The 18,144-nt window shown below is 36.5% G+C and overlaps 1 protein-coding gene across 2 annotated transcripts in view; it reads left to right on the forward strand.

The window, feature by feature from the left end:
• Positions 1-18,144, forward strand: part of PDIA5 (protein disulfide isomerase family A member 5) — a 2,083,676-nt gene that overhangs the window by 1,054,968 nt on the left and 1,010,564 nt on the right. The gene's annotated exons all lie outside the window — the stretch shown is intronic.

Below are 18,144 nucleotides of genomic sequence, written 5' to 3' on the forward strand. Positions count from 1 at the left end.
GTCAATAACTGATAAGAAAAGGGGTTTGTGTTGATTGACCTAAAGGCTGTACAAGTAATGAGTGAGAAGCAAGGAAGGTAGATGCAGTAGAACACTAGCGATGCGTACAAGGGAAGTACCTGCATTGGAAAGCGTGAATGTTATGTCTCTGCATAGATAGCTGATGAATTCATATGGAGTGTATTTAAAATAATCAAGGTGGTAAGGAGTTCAAAAGTAGAAGTGATGCATGCTGTACAGTATATGACCGATAGAGGCCAAAAGAATTTAATTTATTCAGTATGTATAGAAATGAAGAAGGAAGGTGGCGGAGATGATGGAAAGCTTTAGCTACATTATTGAGTATTCACAGGAATACCATCTTCAAACTACTGAATATTTTTGGTACTGTTTTTAAAGGGCTACATGTCTGACATGGTTTGAGATATTTACATGACAGTCACATTCAATATTTTTGGAAATTAAGCTGCCAAGGTAAAGAAGCAGCTGTGTATTGAATTAGAATCATAACAATGGTAACATTTAAAAAGGGTGAAGTTATCATTTTTACAGAAGTATGTATTTCTGGGCCTGAAATCACAAAACTGTTTCTTTTTCCTAGCTTTTATGTATTACTGTGGAAAAAAAATAGATAGCGATACTACCTTAAAAAAGAATGCTTTGCAAATATTGCAATTTTCAATTGCCGATATTCAGTCTGATCTCAGTTTGTCCCAGAGTATAAATATCTTTCTCTATGTAGCTTCCACATATTTTGTAAAATATTCATTTCAAGACATCTCGGTTCTCAGCCTTATGCAAAGCACAACTAGTATCACTAAAGGCATGGAAATACTTTCTCAGATCTGTGCATATGTGATTAGATTAGGATAACATTTGCAATTGGGTAAAATACTACCTTTTTCTGAGAAATTAGATTTTTGTTTAATTCTCTTTTCTTAAGAACATGGTAATATGATTTTTAAATTCCTTTTTTCAGCTGTACAAATCCTGTGTGCTTGTTTTTATTGCCTAGTATTAGTACCTAGCAATTTAGGACCTTAAGTCTGAATTCAGTGGCATTTCCCCAAGTTAATTTTTCAGAAGAAATGTCTTATTTTCATTTGTATAACTTACTTGTTGAGTTGAGATACAAAGACATTTACACAACTTCATCTACATGTAAATGTGTGGCTGTATGAGTCTAATTTGTGGGGAGAGAATTAAATATACATGCCAGTGACAGAAGACTTGTTTGGCTGAGGTGTATGTGTGCGTGTGTGTGTGTGTGTGTGTGAGTGTGCATCTGTGTTTTTTTTACTTTATTAATGAAATCAACTTTCTGTTATATTTCATTCATCAAGCATCATTTATAACATCATCTATAAAACCCAGCCAGATATTTCCTTTGCACTGCATAATGATGATAGAAATTATTCCAGTTTCTGCATATTAATAAAAGCCTTGCAAATTTTATATGCATAACCTTTATCCTTTGACTTTTACTATATTACTAAACAAAAAACTTCTTATTGCATAAGCCATTATATAACTCAATTAATGTTAACACTAAGACATTAAAAAGAAAAGGTATGCCCTTGAGCCCATTTTTAATATGCTCTCTTTTTAATGCCCAGCAAATTAATAATTGACTAATTTAAAGATCTACCCACCTCTCAGCATTTCTACTCTTTAAGATGCTTAGTGTTTTCAGAAGATAATTCTATAGCACCTTCAATATATAATATAAAATTGGATCCATTTACACTAACGAGTCCCTAAGATTCAACCCACTAGTAAGGGATCTGGGAAAATATGCAGACAGCAATCTAGCCTTTGACCAACATTTAGATAAGATAGCAAGAAACTCATTCTTTGTCAGCTTGTAAGTAAAGGTATGGCATACAGGTTCAAGGAAGCTGTAGTACCACACTATTCGGCACTTTTCAAACCTATCATGGAGTACAGTGCCCCCTTTGGCAAGTATCTAACCCCGCAAAGGTTTGCCATCAGGAGAATTCAGAGCAAGAATACCCTGTCTTACACTGATTGCCTAAAAGGCTCTTTGTCTGTATTATATCGCCTATGGGTTGCTGAGAGGGGATCCTTACCTGGCTTATAGGGCTTCCTTATACCCAGCCCTGATGGATTGGTTGCACATGTGCAAAACAAACTACATAAGAAACAGTAGATCCAGGGATTTGAAATTCACTTGTGACATAAACAGAACATGCTGGAGAGACAGATGTGTCCCAAAGGATCCCTGCACTATGGAGTAGGCTCCTCATTAATGTCAAACAGAGCTGAATACGTGACCCTGTGTAAACAAAACCTTGACAATTGGATGAGAAGTTGTAAATTTACCCCTGGTCTGGCTCCCATGTATGTTATAGACAGAGGCTATCCATAAGAAAAGTGCCATCCTAATTAAAAAAGTCTACACATCTTTAGTTACCTCCCTACTAACATGCCTCTAGCCCCCCCCCCCAGTGTAGATGTCCGTGATACTCTGGAACCAGATGGTTTGGGGTGTATGGCTAGGCTTGTAAAGGCCCTAGTAGTCTTTAGCCTAGTAACAACCTGTGAACCTATATTAATACTATTTCAACTTAATTCCATAGACTCTGTGCTTCCTTCTCTCTCTCTCTGTCCAAAATAACCATCACCAACTTATAGGTAAACTCCTGCCATATATGCCAAAACATCTTATGGACAGCAGAGTACTCTTACAATGATTTAACACAATACAGCAATTATTCTAAATATAAATCTAATTTTACTGAATTCACACTTCCATCCATTAATTAGTAGATTCATTCACTCCTTTCAAGTAGCTCTACATTTGATGAACTTCTCCCCATTTTGTTGTAAGTTGTCATACCCACTTGGCAGGTTTAAGCTGTAAACTTTGTAGTACACCATGTACTGCAAGACCGAATGCAACACATCACAATTATTTTAACAATGTGCATTCTCCCAGATTTTCTTAAAATTTGAAACCCACAGGTATCACTAACATCGAGTATTCATTTATCTATGACACTGAATCATATCCAGTTTTTCACACTGCCTAGACGGTACTCCTTCTGTTACCAAACACACAAAACTCAGAGCCACCGTGGGATCTGTCAAGTTCATGTGTCTGGAGAACAAACAGTGAAACTGTTCTGTAAAATATGTACTCTAGTCTCACCCCTCTTTACTTGAATTTCATATAAATAAATGATTGTGCATGCGTCTTCTGCAAACAGCAGTGCAATTAGATTCACCAAACTACCAAGTGGAGTCTCAGTGTCTTAGCAAATAAAATACCCTTCTATGCCTAGAAATGCTTAAAATATAACATTTACTTCATGTACCATTTCTGTCAGCTTACTTAAGTGTAATATGTACATTTAACATTCAAATGTGATCACTTTCAAAGTATTGCAGCAGTAAAAAAGACTTAATTTCAGTTTGTAAAAGACTCGGGGGGGGGGGGGGACTTCCACGACTGCTGCACAGTGACCAACAGGTTGATTAAAGTGCTCCCTTTTTGAAAACAGAAAATGTGGGGTAAAAAACAGTAAAAGCTAGCAAATGGATACAATTCAGTTGTTGATTAGTCAATACACTGCTTGGATCACAACAAATGAGAAATTTGGAGAAAGGCAAAAGTAAGAATGAACTAGATCAGGAGAAGGAAAAACTGTGATGGGGAAGAGCCTTGCAGCTGTTCAGTAAAAAGTAATTCAGGCTTTAGCTTTGGTATAGGAAATTGTTTCCTTTAATTTGGAAGAAAAAATAAATTAAATATTTTCAGATGTTTTTAATATAAGCGAGATACCAGTGGAATATAGTAAGTCAAATCGTAAGCAGTTGGAAAGAATAAGTAGCTGTTGAGATGAGCCGAGAGTATTACAGAAATCAGAGGTTGATATGAAGGCTTGCTGAATGCAAGGCTTCTTAAGAATAACTATGTACAAAAAATTATTGTAGACTGCATTAATTTTATGAAAATATAAAGCAACTGGATATTTCACAGCAGGAATTTAACTGAAAAGGGAACACCTTGTACATGCTCTGAATTTGGCCCTGAGAAAGCAGCCAAGACCTGTGTCAGTAAAGATGCATTCATACCAAGTGAAAAAAAATGCACCTGGCAGTATTGCAGCAGAGTGGGCAAAATATTAAAAAATGGAGACACCAAAGTGTTTGTGGAAAATGATTATTCACAGTACAGCAGGCACAAGAGAAACAAATTTATGCATGCAATCAGGGGATGTTGAGAGGCAGGTGTAAGATTTAGTTTCTGTATCCATCTGTCTTTAGAAAACTTTTTCCTGGAGGAACAAAGGGATTTTTGAATGCAGAACAGGCTAAGGAGGGAATTAAAAAAATGTACCCAGCAGAAAGATCAGCAAGCTGAAGGGGGTCTCTTATTTTTCTAACAATAGCTGTGTCCATAAAATGCACTTGTCAGTGAAACCTTTTCCATTGTTCTAAAAAAATATGATTAAGCAACAGAAAAATGTCCAGGAGCTGACTAAAAAAATTAGAAGTACCTTGGTCTTGAATTGGTGACCTGTCTTGTCTGGTTGAGATGATAAGGAAGAAGACCGGCAATAATGTGGAAATAGGAAAATTAATGGAATCCTTCTAAAGTGTAATTTCCATAAGATGCAGTTTGGACATGAGAACTATGCTCCTTCAACTAGTAGCTAAAAAGACAGGAACTTTTGTTGTCTTTGTTGCATTGATGGAAGGGACTCTAAAGTAAAATCCCCATTCTGTCATTAATGTTTACAGGGACAGTGAAGGGACTGAAGATGTATCTGAAAGTAATAAAAAATGTTCTTGTTAAATTGTATAATAAATGCCTTGAAGTAAACTGCATGTTATATTGTAATGTAGTTCTGTATTGCATGCAGAATTATTTTAATATGTGACTTTGGACGGCGGTTGTTTATACTAGTGATATTAAAGTAAGAATGCTTTTTTTAGTATAATGTATCCTGAGATTTATACTGTAACAAGATAAATGCTAGATATGAGCAATATAATATTGTGATATTGGGCTGTCATGGGAAATGTGAAAGTGTACTGACCATCTTATATGCATATTAAAATGTAATAATGTCCCTGTTTTATACAAGTGGAAATATAGAACAATGTTCTTAATTTATGCTGCTAATAAGAACATTTTTTCCAAGCAAACTGGCTGGAAAATTGAAGGCATGAAAATGGTTGTTTTACAATATCTGAAAGCAGTTCTGTCTTGCATTTGCAAAGCTGTTAGCTGTTCTTTCTTTTCCGTCAACAACTGCCAACAGTTGGAGGTAAATCTACAGTTCCAGGCAGTTAATCAAGAAATGACTAAAGCATGGGATCTGAGGCATTTGCATAAGAAACATCATGATTATTAGTATTTAAAGGGGAACTGGCAAGCCATTGAGTTGAAAATAAAACTTTGATATTGAGAAAAGTGAATACTTTTGAAAGTAAGTTGCATCCTTAGCAGCCTTAGTGCTTAAATATTAAGTATAACAGCACAAAGTTTAGTTTATTCATGTAAAGTAATCAGTGCACTGTTTATTAAGACTAAAATTAGTTAAAATAGGGCATGCAAGCTGACTTTCATATCTGGGAGAGAAATGGAGGTTGGTAAAGAACAGACCATACCTGTGCAAGGCGGAACACAGGCTCTAGCATGTGCTTTCCAGTGTGAGTAAATCTAACTTTAGTGTACATAAAGCTTGTGGATACATATATTTATTTGGGGGTACCACTCCTATCTGGAGGAGCAACTTTACTTTTTAGATAGTGTTTATAGTTTTGTCTGTTTGCTGTGAATTAAAATGTTGGGGTCGAAAATGTACTTAGTTTCTTGTTTCTTCAGTGTTTTTTTATTGAAGCTGTGATGCCCCTGCACTGGCCCAGTAATCAAGGAGCCTCAGTCCTCACCACTAGCACTAGTGAGGGAAGGACACATTGGAAGGATAAGTACACACACAATAGAGTACAATTTCCCTGATGAGCACACAGAGTTCACACTCAGTCTGGGGCTGATTTCTCCCTCTTTCTCCAGATCCCCAATAAGACTCCCCACTGGCATAGCTATAGGGTTAAGATCTCAGCTGAGTGGCCAACTAAGACCTCCAGCACCATCTCTGTCCAACCAGTGCTTCGTGTCCCTGCCCAAGTAACTGACACACATACGTTGAAATGTGATTTCTATACAAACACACACCGGCTGGCACAGGTTTACTAGCTATGCCTCCTTCTGCCCAGACTATAAGGTAGTACCAGCCACTGCTTATCAGCTACTTAAGGCCGTTAGAAAAGGTGACCAGTGCTACTGTGTAATGTTAATATTATCCAAATGGTAAGTGTGACCAAGACTTTCAAGGCTATTTAGGAGTTGCCTGTACAGTGTCACCAAATACATATGCAAGTACTCTAAGAGCTTAAATATCTCTAAACAAACCAGCCACAATTAAAATGTTTAAATATATTTAACAATAAATAATAAAAGAACAAGACAGTACTCAAACAACACAGTAATGTGTACTGCAGCATTCAGAATCACGGGAAATACTTTAGAACAACATTGTAGGACAGTCTCAAATAAATGCAGAAAACATCTAAACTAATCTTTATTCCTAACCATCTCTAAAGGAAACGATGCCCTAAATAACTTACTTACAGAGCAAGGCAAATGCAGATGAATGGATGTTCTTGCTAGGGACAAGACACAAAATACACATACTTTCTCTGAGAGAGTTCTTAAATTAATAATCAATATTACTGCTGTGTTAGCTCGGATGACATCACTCTTTGTCACCTGACTTCAGATCCCAGGCTAACAGAAACTTAACAAAATGTAACATTTCTCTGTGAAAATACGTATCTCTCAGATGTTTGCCTAGAACTGGAAGTTGTAAAACAATTAAACACTTTTACATTTGAAACCTAGTAATTATTTTTGTTTCAAGACAATAAGATAACCTCTAGCTCTAGACATTGTGTCTGCTTATTGAGATATAACACAATCGTAAAACATTCGGATTCCAACCTATTTTCTTGAAGCCTTGCAAGTTAACTCTATATTTTCCAGCTTCTACTATTAAACTAAAACAAAGAATAAAAAGGTCACATAGATAACCAACTGGTTAAAAAACACAAAAAGAAAAATCTAGCAAAGCTAGACTTCTATCTGTGAGATACCTTAAACCTCTTGCATCAGAGGCCTCATGGGATATATGCAAATTACCCTTTAAGGATCTCAGGTGTTTCAGCTAAATGGCAATTCTGAATATGAGGCCTCTGATGCAAGAGGTTTAAGGTATCACACAGTTAGAAGTCTAGCTTTGCTAGATTTTTCTTTTTGTGTTTTTAACCAGTTGGTTATCTGTGTGACCTTTTTACTCTTTGTTTTAGTTTGTTAGTTGGGATATTTTGTAGACACCCTAATGTTTATGTATATCAGCTGGGTATAACAACCCTGTGTTTCCAAATGTCAAGTATTCCTCTTATGCTATGCTGATGATGTCATAAGAAGGCAGAAACATGCATGTCCACAGCTAGAGGTGTTTGGCTTTAATGGCCTGAAATTGTCCATAAGTAGACTTTAAAATGAAAGTAAAAGAAAAAGTCATGGACATTCAGAATTTTCATTTAGCTGAAACATCTGATATCCTTAAAGGGTTATTTGCATATATCCCATGAGGCCTCTGATGCAAGAGGTTTAAAGTATCACACAGAAGTCTAGCTTTACTAGATGATTCTGTTTATTTAACCACTTGGTTATCTGTGTGACCTTTTTACTCTTTGTTTTAGTTTGTTAGTTGGGATATTTTGTAGACACCCTAATGTTTATGGATATCAGCTGGGAATGACAACCCTGTGTTTTCAAAGGTCAAACATTCCTCTTATGCTGTGCTGAATTGCTGATGTTTCATAAGAAGGCAGAAACATGCACGTCCACAGCTAGAGGGGTTTGGCTTTAATGGACTGGAATTGTTCATAAATAGACTTCAAAATGAAAGTAAAAGAAAAAGTCATGGACATTCAGAATTGCCGTTTAGCTGAAACTCCTGATATCCTTAAAGGGTAATTTGCATATATTCTACTATTAAAACATACATTTGTACAGGTATATAGTTTATATACATTTCTGTTCTTTTCCAGTAGGGTACACTGTGATTACATTCTTGAAGCTCAGTACATAGCATACAGTTCTGTATAAATTATATCAATATTCACAAATAACATAGAATTATTTACAAAACAAAAGTCCAGCTAGCTGGGCTGACAGCATCACAGAAGCAAAAAAAACTGTGAAACTATGACAATTGTTCTAAAGAGGATGAGAAACAGCAACGTGCATATGGAATCAGCTTGCCAAGAATTAGTGTGTACGTAAGTTCGAAATGCATTCTATATGGCATTTCTTTTCAATATGTGTTAAAAAGTATTAGCCTTTTCTCAGAATGATCAGTTTTATCATGGAATGTCAATGACTTTGCAAAGAGTACTGAATTATATTAAAATGTGTAGGGTGCAAAGGAAAGGTAGGAGTAATAATGATTTGGAGAAGGGTCCAGTTGTGAAAAAGGAGGAATCTATTTACATTCTTCCTAAAACTATTATGGAGTCTAAGAGATGTTTGGGAGAAATAATTAGCTTTGTGTTTACATTCTTTCTAAAGTTTTTATGAAGCTTAAGAGAATTTTGGGAGAAATAATTAGCTTCCTGCAGGGGGTATTATTTATTGGTGTAAACTAAAACCTAATCTGTGATAGGGAAAATGTTATTTTTCTTTATTTAACATTTGTTTACCGGGAAAGTCCGACTTGGAATGATGCCAATTTTCAGTGGAGGCCAGGGGAGAAATGCTCCAGATGGATGTCTTAGGAATTTAGGAGGAAACTGGAGCACCTGGAGGAATACACACACACACACATATATATATATATATATATATATATATATATATATATATATATATATATATATATGTGTGTGTGTGTGTGTGTGTGTATGTATAAATAAATATAACAAAAGATGGCAGATTTCTGTATGTAATCTGTATATATGTATGTATATAAATATAACAAAATTGCGTAGATTTCTGAAGAAATGTGTGGAATGGAAGAAGTTAAATTGTTAGCAGGAGCTTAGACAGAATTTGCATATTCTTCAAGATGCAATAACTGGGCTAGACTGGATATAAATTACATTTCACTGGAGCATGGGTATTTAATTGAAAGCTTTTGAAATACATCAAATAATTTCAGATTATGCACCAATAAAGGCTAAGGTAAAGATGCAGGGCAGTGAAGTATAAATGAGACACTGGTGCTTTGTACTTATTTGTTAAAAAGAGATGAATGTTAGGAATGTGTAGAGGAAAGGTTTGAGAGTCATTAGGGAAGGTGGACATTTCTTCAGAAGGGATAGCTAAGGAGTGGGATAAAATAAACTTTACAATATTGTAGTAGTAAGAGAAAAAGTGATAAGGGGAAGAAGTAAGAGGGATTACTTAGATGATTAGTCTTAAGAACAAGAAGAACAGTTGCTGAGTGCTAAAGGGAAATAACATAGTATTTGGATGACATGCATGAATTTAGAAAAGGTGTTAAGCAGGTATTTTTGATAGCAACTACAGAGCACAAAAAGTACTAACACAATGACGTTGGCAACAGAAAGTAGAAAGGGTTGTTGTCAGAGGTAGGGGAGTATATGACTAACTATAGATCATGCAGCGATATTGGATATGTTTTGGAAATTCTGTAAAAATGTGTATACATCAGAGGAATAGGAAGCCAGGAAAAACTGCAAATTCAAATATTCGTAAAATACATAAAATGCCAGGATTAGAGGAAGATGAGGGTCAAAAATACATAACTAGGATGTGAAGGGATAAGATAAAAATGATGATGTAGAATTAATCAGCAGGGAAGCCTCCAGGACCGTGTGGTATTCCTGTGGACGTTTGGAGGTTAGGAGAGAAGAAACTAATGAAGATCTGGATGGTTTTGTTTAACAGCATTTAAAAGGAGGAACAATTCCACCATCTTAGAAGAAAGCTGTGGTGGCTGTATTACACGAAGAGGGTAAAGATCTTTCAGTCACAACTTCATATAGACCAATTTCAGTTTTAAAACATGGTTATAAGATGTTTGTTTATACTTGCTAATTGAATAGCAAAGGTGTTGCCATGTTTTTAGGCTATGCAAATGTGTATTATTTATGAGAGACTTCCAGTATGGCAGGCTAAAGAAAAGTATTGGCTGGGCATCTAGTGGTTTAAAGAGTATATATTTTTTTACTTTTGTAGGTGTTCTGTGAGGATCACTTTTTGGGGTACCCTAATTAAAAGAAGAAGAAAAAAACTAAAATGGTTTGAATGTCAAAGAAAAGGGGAAGTTGAAAAATCACAATGCTATTTTTAGATAAATCTAAATAGCCTACTAGCCTTCATTTCCATGCTGTAGATAAGGCTATTGGTAAATGTCAATCAGCACATTCTCTGAGGGAGCCTGGGGACCCTTCAGTAGGCAGAGATTTTTCAAATACTGCAGAAGATACAGGCAACAGGCAATTAATGCAAAATTTGCCTTAATAGAAAACTCCAAAAAACATAAAAAGGAGATTGAGCATGTGCCTTCTGAGCACTCATATGACCTTAACTCAGAAGGCAAATGCTGTTCGCAAAGAAAAAATGTGAACCTAAAGTACAAATATGAAGAAGTGAAGGACAAGCAAACAGATATGGAAGACCACTCCCAAAAGAAGAACTTAAAGATAATTGGGGTACCATAGCAAGTAGGGGGAACAACATGTATACCTTTTGTACAGCAGTATATTTTGAAATGCTCGGGGCTCCTGGAGGACTAGAACTGAAAGAGCTCATTGTACTTAAACTATGTGCCCCATCAGAGTACATACTTAACATAGGCATATCATTGTACATCTGGAGATGTACACAATGAAAGAAGAAATTTTGTCCATATGGTCCATGGTATGCACTTGTATGGTTGGCAATTATTGATTTATTTATTTTAACATTTGTTTACCGGGAAACTCCGACTTGGAAAGAAGCCATTTTTCAATGGAGGCCCGGGGAGAAACACTCCAGATGCACGTCTCTGTAAATTAGAGAGTTTATCTTGAAAATGATTACTCAGTGGTCACTATGCAGTGTAGGGCTAATTTCATCCCAGCAATCAGATTATGTAAACAGCAAAAGACTTTCATTTCCTATACCCTGCATATTTGAGATTACACTGTCCTGGAGACTACAAGTCAGTTATCGACCCCCAGGAGGATGAATAATTTCTTAGATATTGGGCTAATGAGTGGTTGCAGTCAGGTTCTGCTTGCATGAGTTTCTCATTCCCTCAGTGTAACCAGATTTCTAAGGACAGTCCGCAAATGAATACAGTTAAGAGGCACATTACCTATTTTTGCAAGTCTACAAGTAAGACTTCTTAACATCTTTAGTTTGTCTTGATACTCTGAAGCTGGAGGTTTTGAAACCTGGTGTCAATATGTGCAAAGATGATACTGCTTGTTGGAAAATCTCTCTGTTAGAATTATGGACAATTTGAAATCTGTTTTTAAGCTTGATAAGATGTCTTCAATTTTCATAGAAATTGCACCCTCGTTGCATGAAGGAGATTGGAATATTACGTTTTTTGAAGAGGAGCAGTCATGCTGTTGGACTGAGTATAATGTACAGAACTTTTGTGTACTAAGTTGCTGTAGTCAGCTTCTTTATTTAATCTATTAACACAGACCACAAGGTGACTTTCTTCAGGTACATTATTTTGACAAAACACGCTCCCCTGCCCATAGAACATTGATTAGCCACTGTTTTAATACATATGTACGTGTGTGTGTTTGTGTGTAAGACACTTTTCTTTTTGGTGCTACCACTGATCTGATGCTGTTGTGAGAAGTTTATCACCCTGGCACTTCAGAAAAGTTTTAACTGGGTAACAAGGAGATGACAAGCCCCCTCTGGTGCCATAGAGGGATAAACTATAACTACAGTCCAGTCAACCCTGGTTCAGTTAGTGGTAGGGGCGACTGATGGAGCAGAAGGGAGGGATAAACGTGCCTGTCCTGGTGGAGGGTATTCATTGATGATGCTTCCTTAGGGGCTGCATGGTCCAGTGAGGGGAGTTGCCCTCAGATGAAGCAACGTGCATGGGAGACAAGGTAGGGAGTGGTAGGATATTTAAAGGGGGAAAAAAACGGGAGGGAAGCTGAGACTGTCAAGCACCCCCACCCCAGGATACCCTTAGGATCCATGACCAGCTTTATTGACATCTGAAATCAGTCCAGAAAAGTAGGAGATGAGCTGGTAGAGCTTGTGTGAATGTGAGGTGGTGGGCACCGGGCCAAGAAGAAATGATGTCCCAAAGGGACTAAAAATTTTCAAAAAAAACGATGACATAAAAGTCAATAATCCCATTAAAATTGCAATAAAATGATAGGTTAAAACATAATTGGTTTTAACTTTATTAAAAAAAAAAAAAACAGCTCAGCCAGTGAGATCTCCATGTTTGATTAAAAATGAATATATTTATACACATTATTGTTGAAGAAATGTGATTAAATATTATTGTCATGTACATGACCTTTTTCTTGTACAGATATGTTTATTGATTGATGCTTATGTATATTTCCAATACGTGTTATGTACAAGACAGTTTTTTTACAGTTGCATATTAATTTCTCCCTGGTAGCAGTTGCTACCAATCTGGCCTTTTGGCATGATTTCCTTAATGTTGAATATGTGGGAGCCAGGAAGACGTAGTGCATAGAATAATTTCCAACAGGCTTCATAACAACTTGCAGTAATGTTTAGAAAATGAAGTTATGGCCTGATAGAAGATGTGTGGATTAAGTAGAGAATGTTTACTCTAAGGTACCCGAAGTGAACCCGGTATAATTATGTGAGGAGGTAGATGGTGAACTAAAGTATATTTCCTGTGTATCTGAATATAGTATTATTATTTCTCTTAAGGTGACTGATATAATTAAAAAGTATTGTAACATGGTAATGAATGATTTAGTTTTGAGCCAAACCATCCCACCAAAATTCACCCTCTCTACCCCAGAGATACTAACTTTAGTGATGTTTTACAGTGAAAGTCACTTTGTGAGACTTGAAATTCTGGTCCTTCCACATATGGTTAAGGAGACATACCCCAGTAGAAACTGCATTTACTTTGTGGCTTTGTTATTCAGTTTGACTATTTTTATATTAATGGTCAATCTTTATGCTGTAAATGCATTTGTAAATGGTAATAATGCCATACACTTGATTGTGTCCCTATCTAAAAGGATTTATCGAACAGACTGAAAGATAATTCAGAACAGACTACAATAATGTAAAGATCATTAAAAAAAGAAGCATAGCGTTGCATTTAATGGAATGGCTTGATGTCTGATGATTATTTACTGAACGGTATGGTAGTATTAAAAGAAGTGAGTAATAATTTAATGTTATTTCATCCCATTCTAACCTGTAGAGGGTAGGACGTTGGTGCTCTTTAAAGTAGTTCTGCATCTCCTTCTTTTCTTCGTTTGAAGAATCCCTCAATTCAGGAGGACTTGCATTTTATGACTGATGTACTGTCTACACACCATGTTTGGCAGCAGTGAAGTTTTTTTGTTGGAAGATGCTCTTTCTGGTGGCCATTATCTCTTACAGGACCTCAGAGCTTCAGGCCTTTATATAGGGAACCATATCCACTTGTTCCAAAGGTATCCCTCAAGACTGACCCACTTTCCTTAGAAATTTGGTTTTAGAACATCTTAAAGTAATTTCCCTATCTCTTTTTTTGATTTCAGGAGAAGAAACAAAGAACGAGAACCTTTTATTCTGTAAATGGTGCAGCACCAGCTGAGATTATACCTTAGCATAGAAAAACTATTCTCCTTTTTACTATATGGAGAGATTGGGTAGTTGTTGCCAGTATCTTCATCAGGTGAACTGCTAACTGGACTACTTATTGCCAGCAGGGTTAGTGGACCAGATGTTGGAAAATGACATCCATCCAGGGTAAGGCTGCTACCAATGTTTTCTTCAGGCATGTTTCTGTCCATTGTGGACATATGTACACTTAGCATTATCACTTAGATCATAATTGGAAAAGCAGGCCTTTTTTGGTACTTCAGTACTGGACCTTATAGCTGTTCTCTGGCTTTTACTCTGTGGGAGTTTGACTGCTTGGGGCTCTTCCTAGTCGTAGATCAATGAATGAGGGTGATGTCAGATGATCTTCATCATAACAGTGTAAGAAACTTATCTGTGTGGAAGATTTTCAGTCCATATATTTCTAGTTAATCACTGTATATTAATCAGATCAGACAATAGTAGTAGAAGTAGCGAACGTAAACTCGTCAAGTCAAAAAATAATAATAGAAAATATATAATTCTACAGCATTACCAAGTATTCAAAAGTAATCCAAGCAAGGCAGGCAGTCTGTTTCCAGTCGAAAATCCTTTATTAAGTACACAGTCAAGCGATCCAAGTAAAACAAAAATAGAGTAATAATTTCCTCACAAGCTTTCTAAATATATATATACTTTTTATCAGGCATGGGAGTGGTTTATTGTGCTGTAAAACAAAGTGTTATTGGTACATATGTTAAATTCACATCCCTTCCCCCATCAGTGTGACATTCGAGCTGGTCCTGCCCTACCTAGTAGCTGTCATAATAATATATAGCCCTAATGTACTTCAATGCTACATCTTATTTAACCAAATTATTAAGTAGATTATTAAGTCTGTGATTTTATACAAGGCAATATACTACATGGCTGGAAATATATCAACCTTAGTTCATTTTGCGATCAAAAATTATATATAAATATATACATATACATTTTGCATGTAAAAATCAGTTTCTGTTTTCATAACCTATTGTTAACAAAGATCGCTTTCGTCCTTCTAGACTTCTTCAGGTCTGTGTACAAGAACCCTAAAAACCTATATAGTTGTATAATTAGTTAGTATTGTTATTACCATCATTTTGAATAAAGTGGAAAAAAAAAAAGAGAACCAGAAAAAAATAAAAAAATATATATGTATGATGATGGAAACAAAATATACACTTAAATTTCAAATGATTTAAAATGGTATTTAAAACCAATTTGTAGAAAAAATAAAATAAAATACAATTAGTCATGTAAACAATGTGGCAATTTTCTAAGTTCCAGTGCACTTTTAATTGAACAGTAGTAGTTTAGTCCAGGCTTTCTAAAAGAGTTCAGCTTTAATTGCCACATGAGTTCACTGATCAATTAAAAGTGCACTGGAACTTAGAAAATTGCCACATTGTTTACATGACTAATTGTATTTTATTTTATTTTTTCTACAAATTGGTTTTAAATTCCATTTTAAATCATTTGAAATTTAAGTGTATATTTTGTTTCCATCATCATACATATATATTTTTTTTATTTTTATTTTTTTCTGGTTCTCTTTTTTTACGAAGCCTGAGGTGAGGCTGTGATATACCATGACACTTAGGTGAGGTGCCAGTTGATTTTGTAGTTCATGTAGTACACAGCCCGGGATGTCATCTGGTGCCATGGATGCTGTATTCTTAGCTTTGGAGAGTGCAGTTTTTACCTGTGTAGCCGTTATTACTGGAATTTTTCAATTTTTCAGTATTGAGAAGGGTCCTATAGGGGGTGAAGTTGGCACTGAATCGATCTGCCAGGATATTGGCAATATCCTTGGGATCAATATATTTAATGCCATTCTGTTGTAGCTCAGAGCAGATCTGAGCATTGCCATTTAGATTCTTGACATAGCTATAGAATGCCTTGTGGCTGTCTTTGGAATCTTTGGCAATTTTATTTTCATAACTAACTTTGCAGGATTTTATGAGGGATCTCATCTTCTTACTGGGGCTGGTAAGGGAGTTTTTTGCATCCTGGGATTTTCCTCTTTGCTGCAAGTTTCTTCCTTTTGTTCTAAAGTTTGTTTATAGCAGGGGACCATCAGATTAACTTTCTTTTTTTGGAGGAGAACGTCTTGATTCTTTTTGGGATGGCATGATTCATGCACGAGTGGATGTGCTCGTACAGTGCCTTAGTGTTGGATTCAGCAGTCGAACTTCCAGTTTCCGTCTGCATGGATGTCATGAAGTTTGTCACTTCTGACTTGAGTAGCATGAAGTTGGCTTTGAAGAAGTTTTTTACGGAGGTTTCCTTACTGGGGGTGACCTATAACCTGTACAATTCAACTGAAAAACAAACAAATCTGTTGGGGGGGGGGATATAAAAAGTAAAATAACGTGCAGTAAGCTGGTTTCATAAGTGTGCACACCCTTAAACTAATACTTCATTGAAGAACCTTTTGATTTAATTACAGCATTCAGTCTTCTTGGGTACACACCTGACATCAATTAAAGAGACTCTGATTAACCCCAAATAAAGTTCAGCTGTCCTAGTAGGATTTTCCTGACATTTGCTCATTTGCCTGCTACAGCAGAAGCTGTGTTTCGCAGAGAGCTTACAAAGCATCAAAGGGATCTCATTGTTGAAAAGTATCAGACAGGAGGGGTAGAAAAACATTTCCACAGCATCGGCTATACCATGGAACACAGTGAAGACTGTCATCAAAAAGTAGAGAAAATATGGGACAACAGTGACGTTGCAAAGAACTGGATGTCCCTCTAAAACTGATGAAAAGACTAGATGAAAACTGGTCAGGGAGGCTGCCAAGAGACCTACAGCAACATCGAAAGACCTGCAGGAATTCCTAGCACATACTGGTTGTGTACTACATTTGACAACAGTCTCCTGTATGCTCCATATGTCTGGGCTATGAGATAGGGTTGCAAGATAGAAACCTTTTCTTATACAGAAAAACATCCAGGCCCAGCTAAAATTTGCAAAGCAATACATCAAGTCTCCCAAAAGCATGTGGGAAAATGTTATGGGTTGATGAGACCAAGGTTGAACTTTTTGGCCACAATTCCAAAAGGTATGTTTGACACAAAAATAACACTTCACATCACCAAAAGAACACTGTCCCCACGGTGAAGCATGGTGGTGGCAGTATCATGCTTTGGGGTTTCTCTTCTTCAGCTGGAACTGGGGCTTTACTCAAGGTGAAGGGAATTATGAACAATTCCAAATTACAGTCACTTTTGGCCTAAAACCTTCAGGTGTCTTCTAGAAAGCTGAAGGTGAAGAGGAATTTCACCTTTCAACACAACAATGACCCCAAGCATACATCCAGATCAACAAAATAATGGCTTCACCAGAAGAAAATTAAAGTTTTGGACTGGCCCAACCAGAGCCCAGACCTAAATCCAATAAAAAATCTGTGTGGTGACCTGAAGAGGGCTGTGCACAAGAGATGCCCTTGCAGTCTGACAGATTTGGAGTGCTTTTGCAAAGAAGAATGGGCAAATATTGCCAAGTCGAGATGTGCCATGCTGATAGATTCCTACCCAGGATGACTGAATGCTGTAATTAAATCAAAAGGTGCTTCAACAAAGTATTAGTTTAAGAGTGTGCACACTTATGCAACCAGCTTATTGTACGTTTTTTATTTGTTATATTTTCCCCCTAACAGATTTGTTTGTTTTTTCAATTGAATTGTACAGGTTATAGGTCACATTAAAGGTGGGAAAAGTTTTGAAATGATTTATTGTGGTCACATTTTTTATATCACAAAAACCTGGCATTTTAACAGGGGTGTGTACACTTTTTATATCCACTGTAACAGCCAGCCAGCTTCCAAAGCTTTAGAGCACCTCCCACCCTCTCAAACCATTAGGCAGCTTGAGCTGAGCTGTCTAAAAAGACAGGTTTGAGCACTAAGCCCCTCAGAGCTTTCCTGGCACTGAAAAGAGCGCTCCTCTTCAGGATTTTGGGGATTGATGTTTGGCTTGTGCCGTTCCATTTCTAGTTGGGAAAATTATTTTTCTACAAGGAGTTTGTGTTTTAATGGACTGTCTGGAGACTTAATTGTACTTTTAAATGCGAGTGTACTTTATCCTGTCAGTTGATCTGTGAAGGGACCTTTCTGGATGAATTTTTAATTGACCACTGTCATCTCACAATTTGTGGACATCATCTCTGTCTGGCAGTATTGCTGGGGTTTTCTGTAAATCTTGCAACTATATACTTTGTTTTTGCTAGAA

Source organism: Protopterus annectens, chromosome 6.part0 (genome assembly GCF_019279795.1).
Source record: "Protopterus annectens isolate FY-2018-M chromosome 6.part0, PAN1.0, whole genome shotgun sequence".
NCBI classification, from domain to species: domain Eukaryota; kingdom Metazoa; phylum Chordata; order Ceratodontiformes; family Protopteridae; genus Protopterus; species Protopterus annectens.